Raw genomic sequence first — 23267 nt, forward strand, 5'->3', positions numbered from 1 at the left:
CGAGCTTACAGACTAGAGCTTACTGTCTTCAGCAGTTTGTAATGCTCCTTCTCCTCTGCCTTCAAACATGCCTATTCCTTATCAGTCAATCCATCAATCAATCCCCTATAGTCAAAAAAAAAAAAGAAACCCACTCTGGACCACTCTAACCATCCATCAACCTTTGTCCCTTCTACCATCCCTTTCCAATCTACTCAAGCAAATTGTATATCCCTGCTGATTATCCTTTCTCTCCTCTAACTCTCTTCTCAACCCTCAACTCCATTCCCTTCTGCCTGCCTCCCTAATGCTAAATCTTCTTTCCTTATCCTCACTGACCTCTCAGCAACCTTTGACAGAGTGACCCATCCCCTTCCCCAGGAAACATTATCTAACCTTGATTTTACTGACAGTTATCTCCTAGATTTCCTCTTACCTCTCTGACTAATCCTTTTCAGTCTCTTTCCTGTTCTTCTCCTGCCTCCCACTCCTTAACTGTGGGTGTCCCTCAAGGTTCTGTTCTGGGTCCCTTTCTATTCTCAATTTACACTCGCTCATCGACTTCCACAGCTTCAACTATCATCTCCTCTATGTAGAAAACTCCTGAATCTATCTAACTAACCCTGACCCGTCTTCTTCTCTTCAGTTCTTATTTCCCCCTGCTTCCAGGACTTCTATATGTGGATATCCAGCTCAAGATGTCCCGAAAGTGTTCTCATCTCTCCTCCCAAATCCTCTCTCTACCTAACTCTTCCATCACAATCAACAATATCACCAATCTCCCTAGCTCTCAAGTCTTTATGTTATCCTTGACGCCCCCCTCTCAACCTCCATCTTTAGCCTGTTGCCACATTCTGTCAGTGTTTCCTCCACGACATTTCCTGGATTTACCCTTTCCTCTCCATCCAAACAACCACTATCCTGGTACAGGAATTCTTAAATTCCTGGCTTGGCTACAGCATCAGCCTCCTCAATGATCTTTTTGCCTCTAGTTCCTCCCATCTCAAGTCCGTATTTCACAGTGCTACCTGCATCATTTTTCTGAAAGGTTATTCTGCACACATCTCGCCATTCCTCAAAAACCCCCACTGATTGCCTATTCCTCAAACTCCTGACTTAAAAGCACTCAATCAGCACTCTCCCTCCTACTTATCTATTCTTCTGGATAATCTCAGACTCTTCATTCCTCTCAAGCTTACTTACCTAATGTACCTCTGACCATTTGTTCATGCCCTCACTCCTGCCGGATATTCTCTCCCCCTCTGTAAATAATTGACCACTGTTCTCCCCATTTTCAAAGATGTTCTGAAATTCCAACAGATCAGGAGGCCTTTCCTAATTAATTTCATATCTCCCCACTTAATAGGCCCCCAAGTTACAATTTAGCACTTTCACCCCATCTAAGCACTAAAATAGACCCACAATAGCATTCAGGTTCACACTTTTTATATAGTCCATTGTTTCCTCATTTCTGTAGTTTGTGTCTGTCTCCTCTACTAAATTATAAACTCTTCTAGGGCAGAGAACATGTATATTAATAGTTACCGTATTCTCCCAAGCATTTTGTACAGTGTTCTGCACACAGTAGATGCTCAATACATGCTATTGGTAGACTGACTTAATTCAGCAAGGAAAGTATTCTTTTTAAGTGCCACCTGCCCTGGGTTTGGGAAGAAAATCCCAAAATTGTTTTTTGGATTGAGGAAGCTTTTCATTTTGAGCAACCTGACGCTTCCTCCATTCCTGGATAGAAGAGTAACTGATGAAGCAGGGTGGTATAGTGGAAAGAGCACAGGCTTTGATGTCAGAGGATGTGGGTTCTAATCCTGGCTCCACCACTTGTCTTCTGTGTGACCTTGGGCAGGCACTTCACTTCTCTGCCTCAGTTACCTCATCTGCAAAATGGGGATCGTCTGTGAGCCCCACGTGGGACAACCTGATGACTTTGTGTCTATCCCAGTGCTTAGAACAGGGCTTGGCACATAGTAAGCACTTAACAAATACCATATTTATTATTATTATTATTGTTGCTGTTATTGTACCTGCAGGAGTATTCTGGCTATATTATCCCCAGTTTGCAGATAAAGAAACTGAGTCTCACAGAGGTTAAATGACTTGGTCAAAGTCATACAGCAGTCCAGGGACACAGCAGGGTCTAGAACCCAGGTCTCCCAACTTCCAGTCCAGTGCCCCTTCCGTTAGACCATTCATTCAATCATATTTATTGAGCACTTTCTGTGTGCAGGACATGGTACTAAGTGCTTGGAAAGTACAATTCAGCAACAAATAGTGGTGGTATTTGTTAAGCTCTTACTATGTGCCGAGCACTGTTCTAAGCGCTGGGGGAGATACAGGGTCATCAGGTTGTCCCACAGGAGGCTCACAATCTTCACCCCCATTTTACAGATGAGGAAACTGAGGCCCAGAGAAAGGAAGTGACTCGCCCACAGTCACCCAGCTGACAAGTGGCAGAGCTGGGATTCAAACCCACGACCTCTGACTCCCAATCCCGGGCTCTTTCCACTGAGCCATGCTGCTTCTCCAATAGAGACAATCCCTACCCAACAACACGCTCAGAGTCTAGAAGATCAGAAGTGACTTTGAGACTCGAACAGTAACTCCAAAACTTCTCCTCCTTTTTATGTTAATCAGCATAACAATGTCCATTTTGCCATTGTCTGTGTCCCTTTGGTGACCCAGAAGCAGTTCAGCCCTCAGTCTAATTCACTGAATGCTGAAGGAGAAAGTCCAAGTAGGGGCTCAAGGAAAAGTTTCTTTCTCCTCTGTCCTAGGCAAAGTGGGCTGAAATTTTTCTCCTACCTGATCCTGAAACACCTTTTATGGGAACAACTCAGCCACAGAAGTAGACCATCCGACAGAAGTTATTAGAGACTGGTGGAAAACTCAACCACAGGGGAAAAAAAACTCTCAGCATTTGTATTTTGAAAACATATCTCTTTTCCGCCAGCAGTGGCATCTCATCCCCAATCTGATGTTTCATTTCTCAAATTTGAATTCTCCTTATCTCCAATTGCAATGAAAAGCTGACCTGAAAAGTATCAGGATTGTTGGTTGGTCCAAATAACAAAATAAATATAATATTTAACTTTCATATCTTCTCCTCACAGTTTGGGGTTATTTCCTTCCATAATGGTCCCAGTTCTTAAAAGAGAGTTTTGAGAAAAGTATTTTTCATTTGGCAGCCTAACAATGAATCACACAAAGTCACTTGCAACAGCCGTCTCCTCCCGTGCGACTACAGGAAAAATTGGGAGCTAAGAGACTTAGTCTCCACGAACCTCATGATATTGAAATTACTCACACAGACAAGAACTAAAATAGAAAAATCAGAGAGCTTTGAAATGAAAGAATGGCTGATGATCGGAGAACAGAATAGGTCCTTGTTTTGTTTTGATTGTGTTATTGGCTGGAACTGCCTGCCTGAACTCAAAGTGGCCTTAGAGATGTGAAGTAATTGACATTCGGGGTTAAAACTCTTGGGTGAAGTATTTGCCACAGAAAAATACAGTGAAATTGAATACAATTTTGAGGTGTCAGCGATGCCACTCAGACTCCTGGCGAGCGTCACGTCTCTGCTTTTTCCTGCACAGACGCATTGACAGAAAGTGTCACCAACTGCTTATCGCCCATGGAACCGGTGGGTCCCTCCCTAGGAAGGGAGCAGTTTCCAGATGCATCTTACTGAGGTTTGAATCTTGACAGTTAGAACAGTTCTCTGTCCCCAAGAGCCAGCTTCCAAGATCACCTCACGACAGCACCTGCATCTAAAGACACAACCAGCTGGCTGCACAAACGGATGGCTAGATTGCATGCTGAAAGCGTACTCGAGAGAGAAACCAGGAAAAAAAAATTGGTATTCATTTGTGCAGACCAAACAACCGGTACGTTTTACGCCATCCAATTAAACGGTTCTATTTGCTGAGTTTCTGCTGGTTCGTATGAACTTAGGTCTCTGGGGCTTTTCTCTTTCTCATTCTTTTTTTTTTTTTTTGGTGGAAGGGGAAAGATTATGTTTTATTTATTTGCCCTATTATTTGAGGCAAAGAGACTGTTATCAGAAGTATTGGAAATTTTTACTGAAGTAAAATTGTGGCCCAAGTCATTTTGGAATAAGGATGCTTTTGAGAGGTAACAGAAGCAAGTGACAGAACACAAATGCTCGTTTGAAAATGACAGTGAGAAGGCCCATGTTTTAAAGGTACAAATGGCTGGAATCAAGTTTTCTATCAGCGTGGGCTATAGCAAACCGTTCTGTCACCACAATTTGGCTGGATTGGCTCAGAGTTTTTGAGGGGCAACGTGTTTTTTGGCTTCTTTTTTTCCTGTGCAATAAGGTCCTCCGGCATGGCTGCCTGCTTCTGCTTCTGCTCAGTTGCTGATTCTTGTTTGCCTCCTTTTTATTTGTTCTGATCTGCTGAGTACTTTTAAGATTTATACAAGCTGTCCAACACTGAAAGGGAGGACAGTTGGCAACACTCTATGATCTCCAAAGCAATAAAACCACAGAGTTAGCCCTAGATTAGCCCCAGAATAACACTTTTGGTGTTATTCCAGACGGCCAGAGGTCTTAAACTCAGTGTGGCTTGGATGGGGATTCTGGGTATAGAGGGCAAAGCGCTGCATACAGATCCCCGAGTTCAGATCGTTAAATGGAGAATGAGGAGCCTTGTTTCTCCACTTACACAGGGATGATTTCTCTCTTCTGAGGAGATTATTTGGTTCCTGTGAGGACACTAATCCTAGGAGAAGTCCAGGGAAAACGTGGAAGAGACAGACCAGCAGCTAGATGGTTAAAAACCATAACAACGATAACGGAAGACCCGTTAGAAAGGTTGCTGATTATGGCAGAGGACCGGAGAAGGTATATCCGTGGAGTCGCTATGAATTGGAAACATCTCGACGGCACTTAATAATAGCAAAATGCCATTTCTTTCACCCTCCTGCAACCACCTCGGGTAGATCGGACATTTTCTCTTACCTCCGTGCCCTCCAATTTCATTCTTCCTAGCTTTCTCTTCCCCTTTCCTGTCCCCCAGTTCATTCTTCCTTTCCAGCTTCTCAGGCTTCAGGCAGCAGCTCGAGTCCTGTCATAAGAGAGTTGAGAGAGAGGAAGAGAGAGAAAAAGAAAAAAGAAGATGAGAGCCAAGGGAAAATAGCCCCCAGACTCATTCAAACTAGTGGCAAGGCTGATGTGCTGATATCTGAGACTCGGGACCAAAGTCATTCACGGGGCTGCTAGTAACATCATTAGTTTTTCATTCTAGGGCAAATCCCGCCGACACATATTTGTGGAAGAGACTGGCTTTTCCCAGATGGATTCAAATAAAAGATGGCAATTTATTCTGATTGGGAGTCAGGAGACCTGGGTTCTAATTCTGGTTCACCATTTGACTGCTGTGTGACCTTGGTCCCTTATTGTCTCTTGTGTTTCAGTTTTCCTCATCTGTTAAATGGGGATTAAATACCTGTTTACCCTTTGGGAATCAGCATAGTTTAAAGGGTAGAGCATGGGCCTGGGCGTCAGAGGTCACGGGTTTTAATCCCGGCTCTGTCACTTGTCTGCTGTGTGGCCTTGGGCAAGTCACTTAACTTCTCTGTGCCTCAGCTCCCTCATCTGTAAAATGGGGATTAAAACTGTGAGCCCCATGCGGGACAAGGACTGTATCCAACCTGATTTGCTTGTATCCACCCCAGAGACTAGTACAGTGCCTGGCACATTAACTAGGCACTTAACAAATATCATAATAGTAATTATTATTACCAATATTCCCCCTACACTGTGATCCCTGCCCTGTGTGTTGGACAGGGACTGTGTCTGCTCTGATTACATTACAATAATAATAATAATTATGATAATGTTGGTATTTGTTAAGCACTTACTATGTGCCGAGCATTGTTCTAAGCATTGGGGTAGATACAGGGCCATCAGATTGTCCCACGTGAGGCTCACAGTTAATCCCCATTTTCCAGATGAGGGAAATGAGGCACAGAGAAGTTAAGTGACTTGCCCACAGTCACACAGCTGACAGGTGGTAGAGCTGGGATTCGAACCCATGACCTCTGACTCCCAGGCCTGGACTTCTTCCACTGAGCCATGCTGCTTCTCTATATCTCCCACAGTATAAAGCACAGTGCTTGGCAAATAAGCACTTAATCAGTATTATTGTTATTGTCATTATTATCCTCTTCTGAAATACATCGGTCACGTTTTTATAGTGAAAGCTGATTTTTTAACCTAGTCCAAATGACATCTCCCTATGTTTCCTTGGATATATTAATTTCCTGAAAATTATTTATTGCACAATCTTGGCACTCAAATATTGTTGAGGATAATCTACCTTGTAATGCAGCATTTTCTCTAGAATGAAAACTGGCGGATGATGTTTGGCACTTTTTGTTTAATGTTATTTGTTAAGTACTTACTGTGTGCCAGGCACTGTACTAAGTGCTGTGGTAGACAAAAGAATCAGTTTGGACACTGGAAATGACTTGCCCAAGGTCACACAGAAGATAAGTTGCAGAGTCAGTATTAGAACCTAGGTCCTTCTGACTCCCAAGCCTGCGCTCCATCTATTAGAACACACTGCTTCGCTCTGCTTCTCATTTTCTTTCCATCTTAAGTCCAAGGACTCTCTTGACTGTTTTTTTCCAAAAATGGAATTTCAACATCATGTCCTGCAGCAATTCTGAAACCTTTGGAAAAGTTTTGGGAAAGAACCCAGTTGATCTGTGATGGCAAGGATCACACCTTCCAACTCTACTGTGTTTTCCCAACGAAAGCACTCAGTAGATTGCTCAGCACGTGATTAGTGCTCATGATTAAATACCACTGACTGACCGACCAATGTCTCTGAATGAGGATCTGCAGTGAATGAGTCTGGATAACAATTGCAAACAAGGCTATTTCCCCTTATCCTTTGATTTCACCTCTGTGGGTTCAGCAACAGGGAAAACAGGCACAGTCTACTCGTGGGGAGTTCAAAAGCAGCAACTTCAATGCTCTGGGGAAAAATATTGACTCTGCATCTGAAATTAGAGATATCTAGCAAGTAAAGAAGAGACCCAACCTCACATCTTTTAACTCACCGGAAAACAAGCCAGGACCCAAAATGATCAAACTCCTGGTAAGACGTGGGAGTTATTTTACCTCATTTTTTAAAGCAAAATACCATGTATTTTGAATGCTATGAAATGCTGGTGGGTGCTTTGGGTAGCCCATAAAGATAGACCACTCGGGTTTCTTTCAAAATGATCTTCAGGTTGGTAATACACAGCACACGGTTTCATCTTCACCTCAAAGTTAATGAAACTGCCATTCTTGTCTACTACTTGTTGCCCATCAGTCACAAATGGGATTCATTAAAAAGAACATCTCTCCAATGAGATCGTAGAAAGCTTTTGCCAACTAACTCTTACCTGAGAAGTAGGCTTGCCGGGAGTGACACTGTGGCTGCAACATAATTTGTATCTTTGTAATGAAAAACTCCTCAAGGGAAAACATGAGGCTTAACTTTGATACGGTAGGCCCGAAAAGGTGTGGCTTGCTTCGTAGGCACGCTTTGATATAGTTTTCTTCATAGTCTTAAAGGATCCGTAACGTGAGCTGCCTGAGTGGAGAGTTGAGGTAATTATTCACCTGAGAGGTGAGGAGACAGCATTGAGGGCAAATAAAGGGGTTTTTTGGTCCAAATTATCCAGGTATGTTGTTTCCCTTAATTGATTTCACTGGAGAATTGTCAAGGCCGCGCTTCATTAGGCCTAGGTGTGGGGAGCCACCATGTGCTCAGTACCGAAGCCGTTGAAGGCACAGTCAGAAACAGGAACAAGGTGTGAGGAACCATTTCCAGCGGAGCTTCAGCTAGTTAGAAACCTATCCCGAAAGCTCAAATTGTTTCTCTAGCCAGGAGTTCAATGTGTAAAAGAAGGTTCTATGCAAATTTGCTGGAAATATCGCCAGTTACTGTGATTCAAGTCAAGTCCCTGCTGCTAATTACACAGGCGTTTTGCTAAAGGTAGTAAAGAGGAATCATTCACGTGTCCTTAGAGGCTTCCGAAACATTCAGTATTCATGGTAAATATATCAGTGAGCTTCATAAGAGAATCATTTAAAACAAAGCCTGGTCAGCTGTTTAATAATTTACCAATAGCGACAGTGGGGAGAATATCTAATAACCAGGGAAATTGGTTTCAAACAGAAAATAAATTCATGTTAGAGGAGTTAGAGGGAGAAAAAAATGAGATACCATTATTATTATTAGGAAAGAAATATTTGCCTATTGTGTCAGGACCAGATTACCTTATGAGCACTGAACTATGAAATGTGAGAAAATGATTGGATTATCCTGTTCATTTATACCATATACTATTTACCTAACACTAAGATCTCTTTCTGCAGAGGGTAGACAACTCACATCCTAAACATCCTTGCATACTTTCATTAAATAGGGAAGCACAGAGGGTATGACTCTGGGAGGGTTGGGTGTCCTAGGGAGTTTGGGGGTTTTGTCTTGGGTCATGGATAATCCATTTCTTGTGGAACTCCAAACCCAAGTCCAGACCATGTGGGCCCGCAGGCTAGGTACTCCAGCTCTGTTTCCTAGAGAAGCTGAAGCAACTGAGAAGAACCGGATGTTCTGTCTCAGATCCCAAGCCTGCAGACCTGTCTGCTGCCACACTGACTCCCAGGCCTAGTAGAAAGATCACGGGCCTGGGAGTCAAAGGAGCTGGGTTCTAGTTCTAGCTCCACTACTTCTCTGCTGTGTGACTTGTACAAGTCACTTAACTTCTCTGTGACTCGGTTACTTCATCAGAAAAATTGGGATCAAATCCCTCTCTCTGACATAGATCATGAGCCCCATGTGGGGGACGCAATATGTTCAACCTGATTATCTTATGTCCAGCCCAGAGCTTAGAACAGTGCTTGACACACAGAAAGTACTTAAAAAGTATTGTAGTTATTTACAAATAAAATAATAACAATAATGACAATAATAATAGTAACGATAAAACTGACGTGTTCCCTTGATTCATCCCTCCTCCCAGCCCCACAGCACTTATGTGTGTATCTACCATTTATTTATTTATGTTAATGTGTGTCTCCCCCTCTAGATTTAAAGCTCACTGAGGGCAGCGAATGTGTCTGTTTGTTGTTATATTGTACTCTCCCAAGCGCTTGGTACAGACAGTCCTCTGGACACAGTAAGTGCTCGATGAGTATGAATGAATGAATGAATGAATGAATGGCATTTGTTAAGTTTTTACTAGGTGCCTAGCACTGTTCTGTGCAAGGTAATCAGATAAGACACTATCCCCGCCCCACATAGGGCTCAAGGTCTAAATGGGAAGGAGAACAGGTATTTAGTCTCCAGTTCACAGATGCAGAAACTGAGGTACCGACGTTAAGTGACTTGCCCAAGATCATACAGCAGGTAGGTGCAGAGTCAGAATCAGAACCCAGCACCTCTGACTCCCAGGCCGATTCTCTTTCCACTAGACCATCCTGCTTCTCATTTTCAAGCTGGTTCTGTAGGAGGCTCCCACATAGTAACTGCCTTTATACACATTTCAGTACTAATAAATAAAATATGATATTTAAAGGTCTCGGAAACAGTAAAGGCATACACGAAAATGGAGTCATTCAGTAGCACTGTTGGTCTGGTTCTCCGATTCTGTAACTGCCTTGTCTCACTGCTTCTTTGTGATCGTGGAAAAATCAGTCTTCCTCTTCAGGAAAATTTCTGCACTGCATTTACAGCCAAAGGGATGATTTTGGACCGTGCTCTCGGTGCTAACCTGCAAGCCTGTGGTCTAATGGAGGAACAGTCAATCCATCAGTAGTATTTATTGAGTACCTACAATGCGCAAAGCACTGTTCTAGGTGTTTGGGATAGTACAATAAAGGTAGTAGACGTGATCCCTGCTCGCAAGGATCTCACAGTCTAGTTGGGGAGACAGGCATAAAAATAGTATACAAATAGGAGAAATTAGGAAAAATGGGTGTATATGAGTTCTAAAATAATAGGCCACATAAGGGATGTACTTTATATGCTACAGGTAGTTGTGTGTTTTGAAATGGTAGCTGTGGGGGACGTAACCTGGAAAGAAGATAAATGAATGAGGCAAAGTCTCCTAGAGGAGGTGTGATTTCAGGAGGAATCTGAAGATGGGGAGAGTTTGGTGTGGCAGGCCTGAATGTGGAAGGAATGCCAGTCAGTGCCACGATGGATTGGTGCATTTTGCTTTACGACATGTTATTCTGGTAAAATCTGTCAAGACGATGGAAACATGGACAGTTTATATCAGCTCCTGATTGAAAGTCTTCACAGTTGCGATTACAAAGTGGGCCCGACCTTGTGGCCAGGGGAATGATGTGTGTGTGTGTGTGTGTGTGCGTGCGCGTGCATGGGTGGGGGGGGAGGGAGAAGGTACTATGAGGAGGGGGAAGGGAAGTGGGACTTTCCCCGGGAGGTGACCCTGGCTGCTGGGCAGGGTGGGGGGTGTTGTCTGTCCCGGGATGTGTGTGGACTGTTGGGGCAGGGAACAGAATCATGGGGCGCATTCTGCTACAAGATCTCTTCCCTAGAGCTGCCCCGTGTGAAAGGAGTGGAGGCGAGGAGGAAAGGGATTGAGGCTTTCTGGGGGCTCATGTGGATTGAGGGGACAGGGAAGAGACCAGGGAGTATTTGGCCAGCTTTGAGACCTCTTGCCCTGCTGTACAGGGCAGGGGGGTGGTGTCTGCTGGGGGCAGAGTGAAATATGGACTGGACGGGAGAGAGGAAGGAGTCAGGGAGACAGTGAGGAGGAGGCTGATGCAGTAGTCAAGCAGGGATATGACATGTGGCGATGGTGGCCAGCCAACACTGCAAAATGACCTGTAGCAAAGATGGATGCAACCTGTGAACACAGAACAGAAGAACTCCTAGATCTCAACAGTGGAAAGAATAACTGTGCTCTCACCAACTTGGTAAGGCACTGCTCTAAATGATACTCAGAGTACCTTAGTATGGGTTGGGGAGATTCTTTTCCTCTTTTTTGAGGAATCCAGAGGAAAAATGAAAAGCGACAAATGAAAAACAAAGAACAATTCACCGCCCTCTGCACAACCGGACAGGCCAAAGCAGAAAACTGTAGCAGCATCAGAACAGGGTATACGGAGGTGTGGATGGGTGTTTCAGGGAGCAGGCCCGTGATGCCTGATTTCTTCCTCCGGGCAATAGTCTCATAGCAAACATTCCCCCCAACCCCACCACCTACCATTCCGATGAGGAAAGACCCCTCAAAACAAGGTGCATCCAGCTCCCACTTCTACTTTCCTCCATCTCATCTTCAGCAGGCAGTCCCATCTCACCCAGAGCCTGGATATCAATTCCACCTCCAACCGGTCCAGTGATGATGTCCTCACACTCTACACCGTTCAGAGGTGAAACAGTATGGCGTGGTATGTGTGAACAGTGAAGGGGTAGGATGAAAAAACTTGAAAACTCACTGGTTTTTTTTACCAAATAAGCCAGGAAACAGGAGTAGGGGGAGCACGATTCCCCAAGAAGCTCCCTTTTCTGAGTCGGGACAGTGGAAGGACACATTAAAAAAAGAAAGGGCTAGCCTGGCTTACTGCCTTCCCGTTGTCTGGATTCAGTCTGCACGCACCTCAGCGAGATTCTCACTTTCAGTGAACAAAATATTGGCAATTAAAAGTGATTTGGTAATGGAGCTGCCAATTCACACAGTGAAAGAATGGGAAAGCCAAAATTACATTTAAGATAGCAATTCACAATGCAGAGAAGCAGCGTGGCCTAGTGGATAGATCACGGGCCTAGGAGTCCGAAGAATCTGGGTCCTAATTCTTGCTTTACCACTTGTCCGCTGTGGGACCTTGGGTAAGTCATTTCACTTCTCTGTGCCTCAGTGACCTCACGTGTAAAATGGGGATTAGAACCGTGAGTCCTATGAAGGACATGGACCATGTTCAACCTGGCTACCTTGCGTCTACCCCAGAGCTTAGAACAGTGCCTGGCACCTAGCAGGTGCTTAACAAATAACATAAAAACAAACAACGACACAGAACTTCAGATCCCAATCCATGCTAGCCGAGAGGCATGATGGGGAAAGGGAACCTGGCTTCCACAGAATCTCTGTTTCTCCTTTCCTTGGGGTGAACCAGGATAAGGAAGTCAAAGAAAACCCCCCCCCCAAAAAAACCATAAAAACAGAGAGGGTTTACCCTGCTTGCTACCCTCCTGCTGTCTAATCGTGAATCAACAAGATATATGCATTTGCTCTCATTGCGGATTAGACGACTTCCTACCTCTCCTTGGCTTCACGTTCCATCTGCCTGCCAACAACCACTGTCAATCGCATCCCATCATGATTAGAGTCTTCTGCCACTAGTCTTAGCGATATCTCCGGCATGAATCTCTTACAAGGACAGAGGCCAAAAGTTTCACAGAAGTACCTAATTCTCCTTTCATGGCTCAAAAAGGGGAAAAAAGAGAACAAGATGTAAGAAACGAAATGGCCCAATTATCCCCTAATCACATAGGTTAGCGGATGATTGGTTTAGCTATATCCAGACTTTGGAATTATACCTTTAGTTCCACTTGTTAGAATGGAAATTCCAAGGGCTATCAATCTTTCTGCTTCAGGACATATATGCTGATTACTCACTTGAATGAGGATAAAACATGCCCCATTCCACTTACATCAGCCATCAGACTACAGAATTGCAGAAATTTTCAACCTTCTTTTCGGAGAAGGGAAAGATTCACTAGGACAGGAGGCAAGCTGTCAGGTAAGACAAACCTTTGGTCTTTTCTTATTTTTTTCCTTTGATATCTGTCAAGTACTTACTGCGTGTCAAGTGCAGCACTGGGGTAGATACGAGTTAATCAGGCCAGGTATAAGGCCTGTCCCACATGGGGCCCACAGTTTAAATAGGAGAGAGAACAGATATTGAATTCCCATTCTGCAATTGAGGAAGCTGAGGCCCAGAGACGTTAAGTGGCTTGCCCAAGGTCACACAGCGGGAAAGTGGTGGATCTGAAATTAGAAACCGGGGCCTCTGACTCCCAGGCCCGTGCTTTACCCACTAGGCCATGCTGTTTCCTGGTCATTTTACATTCTTAATTCTTACTAGATTGGGTGTAGTTCTGTGCGCCTGGGTATCGCTTGCCTTTTGGGATTGAAGGTGACACTACTGGTGGTGAGATTTTTTTTTTCATTAGATCCTTAGCTCCTCAAGGATAGTCAGTGGTCAATAAATACCGTAACTATAGCGTCTGCTTACAGTAAGCTCTTAGTCAATTCTGTTGATGATGATGATCGTTGAGTGTGAGCCATGGCAAATAATGACCCAGAATTCCTTCAAAATGGTGTGTACATAAGAATTGATTTTTGCTGTACATTCATTACTCATAGCTCTTGGAACCATTTTTATTTCTCCCGCTTGATGTCATGATTTTCCCAAAGCCTCTAGTCTAAGATAATATCTTTTTGCACAGGACACGAGCCAGTCTTGGTTAAATGGTGGAGAACTCAGTAGATTAGTCCAGGAGAGTGGTTTCAGAAGCAGGAGGAAGATGGATGTCTTGCTTTCCTGGAAAACAACTCAGAGATCTTTCCAGCTTTGGTACTCTTAAGCCCTTTGATATTCACCCCTCCCCCAGCCCCTCAGCCCTTATGTACCAATATCTCTGTAACTTATTTGAATGTCTGTCTCCCCTTTTAGTCTGCTAGCTCCTTGTGGGCAGGGACTGTGTCCACCTACTCTTTTATAACCTTGTTACTCATTCCTGACAAAGCTTTCACTCGAAAAGAGCCCATTCCCTTATTGATAACAGCATGCCAGGCCGGTCAATCCTTAGCCCTGGATTCCCAGCTTTCAGCTCAGATGCATCATCATCTGAGGCTTTGTTTTACCGTGTCCTTAAAATGCTCCCTCTACCCTCCTTGCTTTTAGTTTTCCAGATTTGGCTCCCCATAGAGTAGTTGTTTGCATCTGCCGCCGTTGCTCATTCTCTTCGTGCATCCATCCCACCCAGTGTAGCTATTTTAAAGGTGAGCAGAAATTTGATGCTGCTGTGGTATTTAGCAAACTACAGTCTCCCTTTGGAGGCGGGAGGGGAATTTAAACACCCTGTTCTCCCTGCACCGTAGAATCCTTTTCTCCATCCAGACCAGCATCATATCACAATTTGAACACTGTATCAGTCCTCCCACTGATGCACTGATATCCCAACCTCCGTGTAGTCAATAAGGTGCCCCTACTTTGATCTGAAAGACATCCAAGATACCAGCCTCTGTTTTGATAAGTGAAAAACTGTGATGGTGATTACAGGCTGATATTTAACTCGCCAATCCCGTGTTGTCATATTAATCTCTGTCTCCACCTCTGGACTTTAAACTCTTCGTGGGCAGGGAACGTGTCTGCTAATTCCATTGTACAGTACTTCCCCAAATACTTAGTACAGCGCTCTGCACATAGCAAGGATTGTTTGATTGATTTTCCAGTGAACGTTCTCCACATTTCGGCATCACTATCCATGGTTACATTGGAATTGTCCATGAGAATTGGCTTCTCGGATATGAGTGCCGCTGCGATGAATCTACCTAGGTAGAATCTCTCTTTCTCTTCACTGGTGCCTGTCATGGTGGGAGCATCAGCACTGATGATGTTGACCCAGTGCCTCTTTTTAGCCCCTCTCAGATCTCACCTGGAGAGTTTCCTGTACTCTACTGGTCTCGGCTACAGAAGGAAGAGTCGAGCAGAGGCCTATCCATTTCATTCCTAACTTGGGCAGTTGCTAGAGAGTGGAAGGCAAGCTGCTACAAGTAAAAACCTCACCTGGGCTGGGCAGCAGTGGCATGGGAGGGAGTCGAGGTTGGAGACTGTGAGCCTGTTATTGGGCAGGAATTGTCTCTATCTGTTGCCGAACTGTATATTCCAAGTGCTTAGTACAGTGCTCTGCACATAATAAGTGCTCAGTAAATGTTATTGAATGAATGAATGAATGAATGAGACTCAGGTTTACTGCATGGAAGAAGGCTGTGGTAAACCATTTCTGTATTTTTACCAAGAAAACTCTAGGGCTACCCTACCAGAACGATGGCAGATGGAGGTGGGGCGTTCTGGGAGAGATGTGTCCTATTGTCGTTATATGTCGGAGATGACTCGTCACAGCATAAGACAAGACCTCTTTTTAGAGGTAGGCATAATAGATGCTCACTAATACTTCTGGGCAGGTTTGAAAGACTTGAGGCAACCAATCGTGCGATTGCTAAGCTTATACCTGGGAGCCTTCACTTAGAAGAGGGAAGATCTCCAGAAAAAAAAAGAAAAGAGTGTCTGAAATGTATTTCCATGAGCTCTCTTTTATTCCCAGTCCTTTCTATCTGGAGATTCATTTAGACAAAAATGAATTCACATTCTGATAATCCATGTTATTAGCATATACAATATTTCTTAGCTTGTAGAAAGAATGATTTATCCATTTTTTTTTCATTTGACATGAATGTGGCTTAGATAAAAATGCATAATCTGGACTGTCACAAGAATGAACTATTTAGAGCAGTGGTCTAAGGCCAGAAAAACCTGAAGCCTCCTTATTAAATGTACCGTGAGACTCTACTGCAACTCGTGCTGAGATCACTGGCAATAGTGAACGAATGTCTGAAGGCCCAAGTCCATCGTGCTCATCGGAAAAGCTCATATCTGTTTTTAAGGCAGTGAAATAGTTGTCAAACATTTTCAGCATTGTCTAATTTAAAGACATCATTTTTATTTCACTTAGTAGTAGAGTGTTGTCTCTACTCCATGTTTAGAAAAATAACCTCAGTCAATCATATTTATTGAACACTTACTGTGTGCAAAGGATGTACTGAGCGCTTGGGAAAGTACATTATAACAATAAAGAGACACATTCCCTGACCACAGCAAGCTTACAGTCTAGAGGGGATGGAAAGCTAAAGCAAAGTTGAAGACACAATCAAATTACATCAATTTCTTGTCACTGAATAAACCGATTACCAATTACAAATTTGTAATTACAAATTACAAATTTCTTGTCACCGAATAAACCAATGAGAAGACAGCAGTTCATGTCGCATCCTATATTTTCCCGGGTAATCCACGATATGAGGCTCCCCATCACTGATTGTATCAGACAGGGTCGCCAACTCAATTCAGTCCTTTCTCCTTCACCCGCTGTACTCTTCACTGCAGCCCAACTCCCTCCCTCCATCTTCCCTCTCTGACATGGTGGGAGCGGGACTAAGCAGATGCCAGGGTCCTCCCAGCTTGGAATTTTTTTAAAAATAAGTATTTAAAATGGTCTCTAAGATGGGAAATGCTACATTTGACCATGAGATGCATAAAATTATTATCCTTTCAGTCTCGTGGCTACCAACCGTATAGTATTGTACTCTCCCAAGCACGGAGAAGCAGCGTGGCTCAGTGGAAAGAGCATGGGCTTGGGAGTCAGAGGTCATGGGTTCTGAACCAAGATCCGCCACTTGTCAGCTGTGTGACTTGGCAAGTCACTTAACTTCTCTGTGCCTCAGTTCCTTCATCTGTAAAATGGGGATTAAGACTGTGAGTCCCACTTGGGACAACCTAATCACCTTGTATCCCCTCCCAGTGCTTAGAACAGAGCTTTGCACATCATAAGCGCTTTACAAATACCATCATTATTATTAGTATTACAGTGCTCCTCGCATAGTAAGCAATCAATCAATATAAATCAAGGTGATATGTACTATTCATTCACTCATATTCATTTATTTCTATTTATTGAGCACTGACTGTGTGCAGAGCACTGTACTAAGACCTTGGGAGAGGACAATGCAACAATAAATAGAGACATTCCCTGTCCATAATGAGCTTACAGTCTAGAGGCTTGCTGTGCCCAGGGTACTGTAATAAGCACTTGGGAAAAGCTTGTTGTTGCAGGGAATGTGTCTTGTATTGTTATATTGTATTCTCCCAAGGGTTTAGCACAGTGCTCGGCACACAGCAAGTGCTCAATAAATAGGATTCATGGATTGATTACTTGACAGTAGTACAGAGCTAGTAGACACATTCTCTGCCAAAGGGGGTTTATTCATTCAATAGCATTTATTGAGCGCTTACTATGGGCACAGCACTGTACTAAGCACTTGGAATGTACAATTCAGCAACAGATAGAGACAATCCCTGGCCAGTAATGGACTCACAATCTAAACGGGGGAGACAGAAAGCAAATCAAAAACAGAACAAAACAAAACAAATCAAAGCAACATCATCAAGATAAAGAGACTCGTAGAGACATAGGCGTCATTAACGAAATAAATAGGGTAATAAGTAATATATACAAATACGCACAGTGCTGAGGGGAGGGGAAGGAGGATGAGCAGGGCGGGAGAGAGGGGAATGGGGAGGGGAGGAGGAGCAGAGGGAAAGGGGTGCTCAGTCTGGGAAAGCTTCAGTCTGAGAAGGCCTCCTGGAGGAGGTGAGCTCTCAGTAGGGTCTAGAGGAGGCAGATTTAAAATAAATTTTTGATATGTGCATAAGTGTTAAGGGGCTGAAAATGGGATGACCATCAACTGCTTAGAGGATACAGATCCAAGGGCATAGATGAGGCAGGAGGGAGAGGGAGTAGGACAAATGAGGCCTTAGGTGGGGAAGCCTCTTGGAGGAGATGTGATTTTAATAAAGCTTCGAAGGCAGGAAGAATGGTAGCTTATGAAGGGGGAGGATCACAAGGAGAATATGAGGAAGGGGAGATAGAAGAAACTGAAGTGCAGCGAGTGGCTTGGCAATCGAAAAGGAAAAAGAGTTGGGGCTGGGTTGTATTAGGAAATCATCGAGGTATGGTTGGATGAAGTAGATTTTAAAGATTGGTGCTTTAAAATCGGTGGTAAGGAGTTTCTGTTTGATGAAGGGGTGAATGGACAGCTGCTGGAGATTCCTGAGGAGTGGCGAGATGTGGACTGAACTTTTTTTGGAAAAATGATCCGGAGAGTTGAATAAACTATGGACTGGAATGGGAGATACAGGAGGCAGGGAAGTTGACAAGCAGGCTGATGCAGTAGTCAGTGTGGGATATGAATTTGAAGTGCTTGGATCATCACAGTAGCATGTTGGATGGAGAGGAAAGGATGGGTTTTAATGTCTCTGTGTAGGTAAAACTGAAGGATTTGATGACAGATCGAATATGCGGATGGAATGAGAGAGATGAGTGGAGGATAATGCCAACATTACAGGCTTGTGAAACAGGAAGGATAGCTGTGTTGTCTACAGTGATGGGAAAGACAGTGGAATGACAGGGTTCAGGTGGGAAGAAGAGTTCTGCTTTAAACATATTTAGTTTGAGGTTGGGGGGGCGTCATCCAAGTAGAAAGGGACCGAAGTCAGAAGGAAATGCACGACTGCAAAGAAGAAGAGAGATCAGGACTGGAGATGTAGATTTGGGAATCATCCACATAGAGGTGATAGTCGAAGCCATGGGAGCGAATGTGTTCTCCAAGGGAGTGGATTAGATGGATTAAATGAAGAATAGGAGGGGACCCAGTACTGAGCCTTGAGACGCGTCCACAGTTAGAGGATGGAAGGCAGAGAAGGAGTCTGTAAAAGAGACTGAGAAGCATTGTGATGTAAGGAAAAGAGCATGGGCCTGGGAGTCAGAGGATCGGAGCTCTAATCCTGCCTGGAACTCAAGTCCTTCTGACACCTAGGCCCATGCTCTATCCACTAGACCACACTGCTTCCTTTTCCCTCTGACCGCGGAAACCCAGCCTGCTTTCCCAACCTTTAGAACACTGGGGTTGGAAGTGGCTTCTAGGAGAAATCACTGGTGATTCCTCTAGAAGTTTTTAGGAGAAACAGCATGGCCTAATGGAAAGAGCACAGACCTGGGAGTCAGAAGGACCTGGGTTTTAATCCCAGGTCCGCCACTTATCTGCTGCGACCTTGGGCAAATCACTGAATTCCTCTGTGTCTCAGTTACCTCATCTGTGAAATGGGGATTAAGGCTGTGAGCCACATGTGGGGAATGGACTGTGTCCTACCCCTATTAGCTTGTAGCTACCTCAGTGCTTAGTACAGTGCCTGGTGCTTAATAAATGTTCGCATTATTCTAATCAAGGACTGCTTCCCTGAAACGGTGAAGTACTTGTGGACGGCTCCCTCCAGGCACTGTTTATTTATTACCGTTCATGTTTGTACTTAATATTAACTTGTTTTCACTGTGTTTGCATGATTTTCTTCTGTTCTATGCGTAGCCCCTTGTGAGAGTGGGAACATGTCTTAATTTGATTTTCTTAATGTTTAATAAATGTTTATAGTAATGTTAGTAATAATCAAGGAAGAGAGCTTGTTAACCATAGCTAGCGTGTATATATATATATATAGCGTGTGTATATATTTAGCTGTGTTAGTTCATATATGGGAGAAGCAGCGTGGCCTAGAGGAAAGAGCATAAACCTTTGAGTCAGAGGATCTAAATTCTCATCCTGGTTCTGCTACCTTTTTTTGGTATTTGTTAAGCACTTACTATGTCCCAAGCACTGGTACTAAGTGTTGAGGTAGAAAAAAGCTAGTTCGGACATAGTCCATGTCCCACATAGGACGTACAGTGTGAATCTCCATTTTACAGCCTAGGTAATCGACACACATAGAAATGAAGTGGCTTCTTAGCTTCTTGGACTTCTTAAGCCCAAGATCACACTGCAGACAAGTGGCAGGGCTGGGACGAGAACCCAGGTCCTCCTGACACTCGGGCTTCTCCTCTATGTACTATGCTATGCTGTGTTATCCTGAGTAAATCACATAACTTCTCTGTGCTTCTGCTTCCTTCTCTGTAAAATGGGGATTAAATTACTGTTCTCCTTCCCGCTTAGATTGTGAACCCCTTGTGGGACACTCATTATGCCCAACCTGATTATCTTGTATTTACCCCAACATTTCATACGGTGCTTACCACATAATAATAATAACGTTGGTATATGTTAAGCGCTTACTAGGTGCAGAGCACTGTTCTAAGCGCTGGGGTAGACATAGGGGAATCAGGTTGTCCCACGTGAGGCTCACAACCTTAATCCCCATTTTACAGATGAGGCAACTGAGGCACAGAGAAGTTAAATGACTTGCCCACAGTCACACAGCTGACAAGTGCTTAACAAACACTATTCTTTTTATTACAATTACGAAACCGTGATAGGTAACGATCTGTAGCTAGACGAGCTCTGGTAGAGAAGGATGGGTCATGAATGCCACACATTAACCTGTAAGGAAAAAATAACTGGCTTTCTTCCCTCTCATTCTCCACGGTGACCTGCTGTAGATAGAATCCGAAGGTCTTTCCGAATCCGAAGGAACAAGGATTCCTGCCTGGAAGGAGCTCGCGGTCTAGAACAGTAGACGGACATCAAACTGAATTGTGGCTATTCATCCGTTGGTTCATTCGTATTTATTGAGCGCTTACTGTGTGCAGAGCACTGTACTAAGCACTTGGAAAGTACAGTTCAGCAACTATGTACATAGGTGCTATGTACATGAATGTCATGGAGCTGAGTGTAGGTCAGATATCCAGTGCTTTGAGGGTAAGGTCTAATTCCGTAGGCGACAGCAGAGGGTAGAGCGAACAGGGGAAATGAGAGTTTGTTCACGGTAGACCTCTTGGAAGGTTTTCAAAGTGGTGAGAATGGCAGTCTGTTGGCATCATATACTATATCCTGATTGACCGTTCCTTCCTCCTCAACCAGGAGCTCATTCGCACAGCTCGAGCAGGAGCTTGCTGCCATGTCCTGGGTTTCCCCCTGATTTTATCAGACCAGATGTCATTCACACAAATGATGCGTCCACCCCACTATCCTGTCACTGGTCGAGGCAACCAGAAACTGGGAGGATCTGAAGGGAGGTTGTTTTCCTCGACACGCATCATAACCGATAGGGATAGGGCATCTAGCATTCCAAAGTTTTCCCTCCATTATCATAACATTCTCTCTAAAAGAGTCTTTCCTTGACTAAGCCCCCATTTCCTCTTCTCCTACTCCTTTCCGTGTCATCCTCGCCCTTGGATTTGCACCCTTTATTCACCCCACCCTCAGCCCCACAGCACCTGTGAGTATATCTGTAATTTATTCATTTATATTAATATCTGTCTCCCTTCTCTAGACTGTAACCTCCTTGTGGGGCAGGGAATTCATCTACCGACTCTATTATTTTGCACCCTCCCAAGAGCTTATTAGTACAGTGCTCTAAACAGTAAATGATAAGCACTCAATAAACACAGTTGATGACGATAACTTATCGTGGACCATATTTCAGTGCACTGATCCAAACTGTGCTTCTCTGCAGTTAGTTCTAGGTTTAATACTTTAGAAATCAAGTACGTGGCTCAGTGGAAAGAGCCCGGGCTTTGGAGTCAGAGGTCGTGGGTTCGAATGCCGACTCTGCCACTTGTCAGCTGTGTGACTGTGGGCAAGTCACTTAACTTCTCTGTGCCTCAGTTACCTCGTCTGTAAAATGGGGATTAAGACTGTGAGCCCCACGTGGGACAACCTGATACCCCAGCGCTTAGAACAGTGCTCTGCACATAGTAAGCGCTTAACAAATACCAACATTATCACGGGGAAGCAGCGTGGCTCAGTGGAAAGAGCCCGGGCTTCAGAGTCAGAGGTCATGGGTTCGACTCCCGGCTCTGCCACTTGTCAGCTGTGTGACTGTGGGCAGGTCACTTAACTTCTCTGTGCCTCAGTTACCTCATCTGGAAAATGGGGATTAACTGTGAGCCTCACGTTGGACAATCTGATTACCCTCTATCTACCCCAGCGCTTAGAACAGTGCTCTGCACATAGTAAGCGCTTAACAAATGCCAACATTATTATTATTATTTTATTAGCATTATCTTTACTGTCTTCAAGCCTAAAATGTTCCCCAGAAGAAGGGCAGCCTGACCCGAAGGGTTTCCTGCTGGGGTTTGTCTTTTTGTCTACTGCATTTCAAGGCTCAATTTTCATACAGGGTTTCTCATTCATTCAGTAGTATTTATTGAGCGCTTACTATGTGCAGAGCGCTCTACTAAGCGCTTGGAATGTGCGATTCGGCAACAGACAGAGACAATCCCTGCCCCGTGACGGGCTCACAGTCTAAGAGTAATAGTATGATAATAGAGAGTTTGTGTGTGTGTGTGTGCATGTAAATCTTTATTGGCACGTAGATATATACATATATAGATCATTATTGTTACAATTAACACATATCACCTCGTAAAGCAAGGTGAGAGTCATAATTGCCTATAGATCCTCATTACAGTGGTATTTATCAAGTGCTTATTAGGTATCAGCACTGGGGGTAGATAAAAAGGCATCCAACCAGATACCATCCCCATCCTACGTGGAGCATGTTTTACAGATAAGGAAACCGAAGCAGAGAAAGGATTAGTGACTTTCCCAAGATCACGTAGGAGGCCAAGGACAGAGCTGGGATTGGAACCCAGGTCTCTTGTCTTCCAGACCTCCTCTTTCCACAAGCTTTCCTACCTACAAGACTTATTATTTCCATTACCTTCAAAATGAATGATGTTTTATCCACAGGCCCAGAAGATTATTTAACACTGGACGATGCATTGACCCCTCTGTGCGTAATCCACGCCGCCGTGGGGAAAACGTTGGATTGTCAAGACATGTAAGCAATAAGCCTCACATAGCCAATTGAGAAATAGCCACTAGCTACTAGTGGCCTGTGTGGTTAATAATAATAATAACATTAAAAAAAAACCTCTGCTCGATTGGGATTAGATTGACCAAATAGGGGTAGATCCAAACAACGCGTATTTTCCTATCTGAAAGTTTCAGAAGGAAGATAATAACAATAATAATAATATTAGTATTTGTTAAGGGCTTACTATGTGCAAAGCACTATTCTAAGCACCGGGGTAGATACAAGGTAATCAGGTCGGACACAGTCCCTGCGTACTCTCAATCCCCATTTTCCAGATGAGATAACTGAGGCTCAGAGAAGTAAAGTGACTTGGCCAAGGTCACACAGCAGACAAGTGGCAGAGGTGGGATTGGAACCCATGACCTTCTGACTCCCAGACCCGGGCTCTACCCACTATACCATGCTGCTTCTCAAGGTATTTGTTAAGCGCTCACCATGTGTCAAGCACCGTTCTAAGCGCCGGGGTGGATACGAGGTAAGGGAGGTTGTCCCACTTTGGGCTCACCGCCTTAATCCCCATTTTACGGATGAGGTAACTGAGGCACAGGGAAGTTAAGTGGCTCGCCCAAGGACA

The 23267-nt window shown here is 44.1% G+C and overlaps 1 long non-coding RNA gene across 1 annotated transcript in view; it reads right to left on the minus strand.

The window, feature by feature from the left end:
- LOC114813664 overlaps window positions 1–23267 on the minus strand; it is a 39916-nt gene that overhangs the window by 11755 nt on the left and 4894 nt on the right. Inside the window, exons 2-4 of the long non-coding RNA XR_003761376.1 lie at window positions 12305–12469; window positions 7417–7607; window positions 4979–5084 (exon numbers count right to left, since the gene is read on the minus strand). This is a non-coding gene — a long non-coding RNA (uncharacterized LOC114813664). The remainder of the gene's footprint in view (window positions 1–4978; window positions 5085–7416; window positions 7608–12304; window positions 12470–23267) is intronic.

This window comes from Ornithorhynchus anatinus, chromosome 8 (assembly GCF_004115215.2).
Source record: "Ornithorhynchus anatinus isolate Pmale09 chromosome 8, mOrnAna1.pri.v4, whole genome shotgun sequence".
In the NCBI taxonomy this organism is placed as follows: domain Eukaryota; kingdom Metazoa; phylum Chordata; class Mammalia; order Monotremata; family Ornithorhynchidae; genus Ornithorhynchus; species Ornithorhynchus anatinus.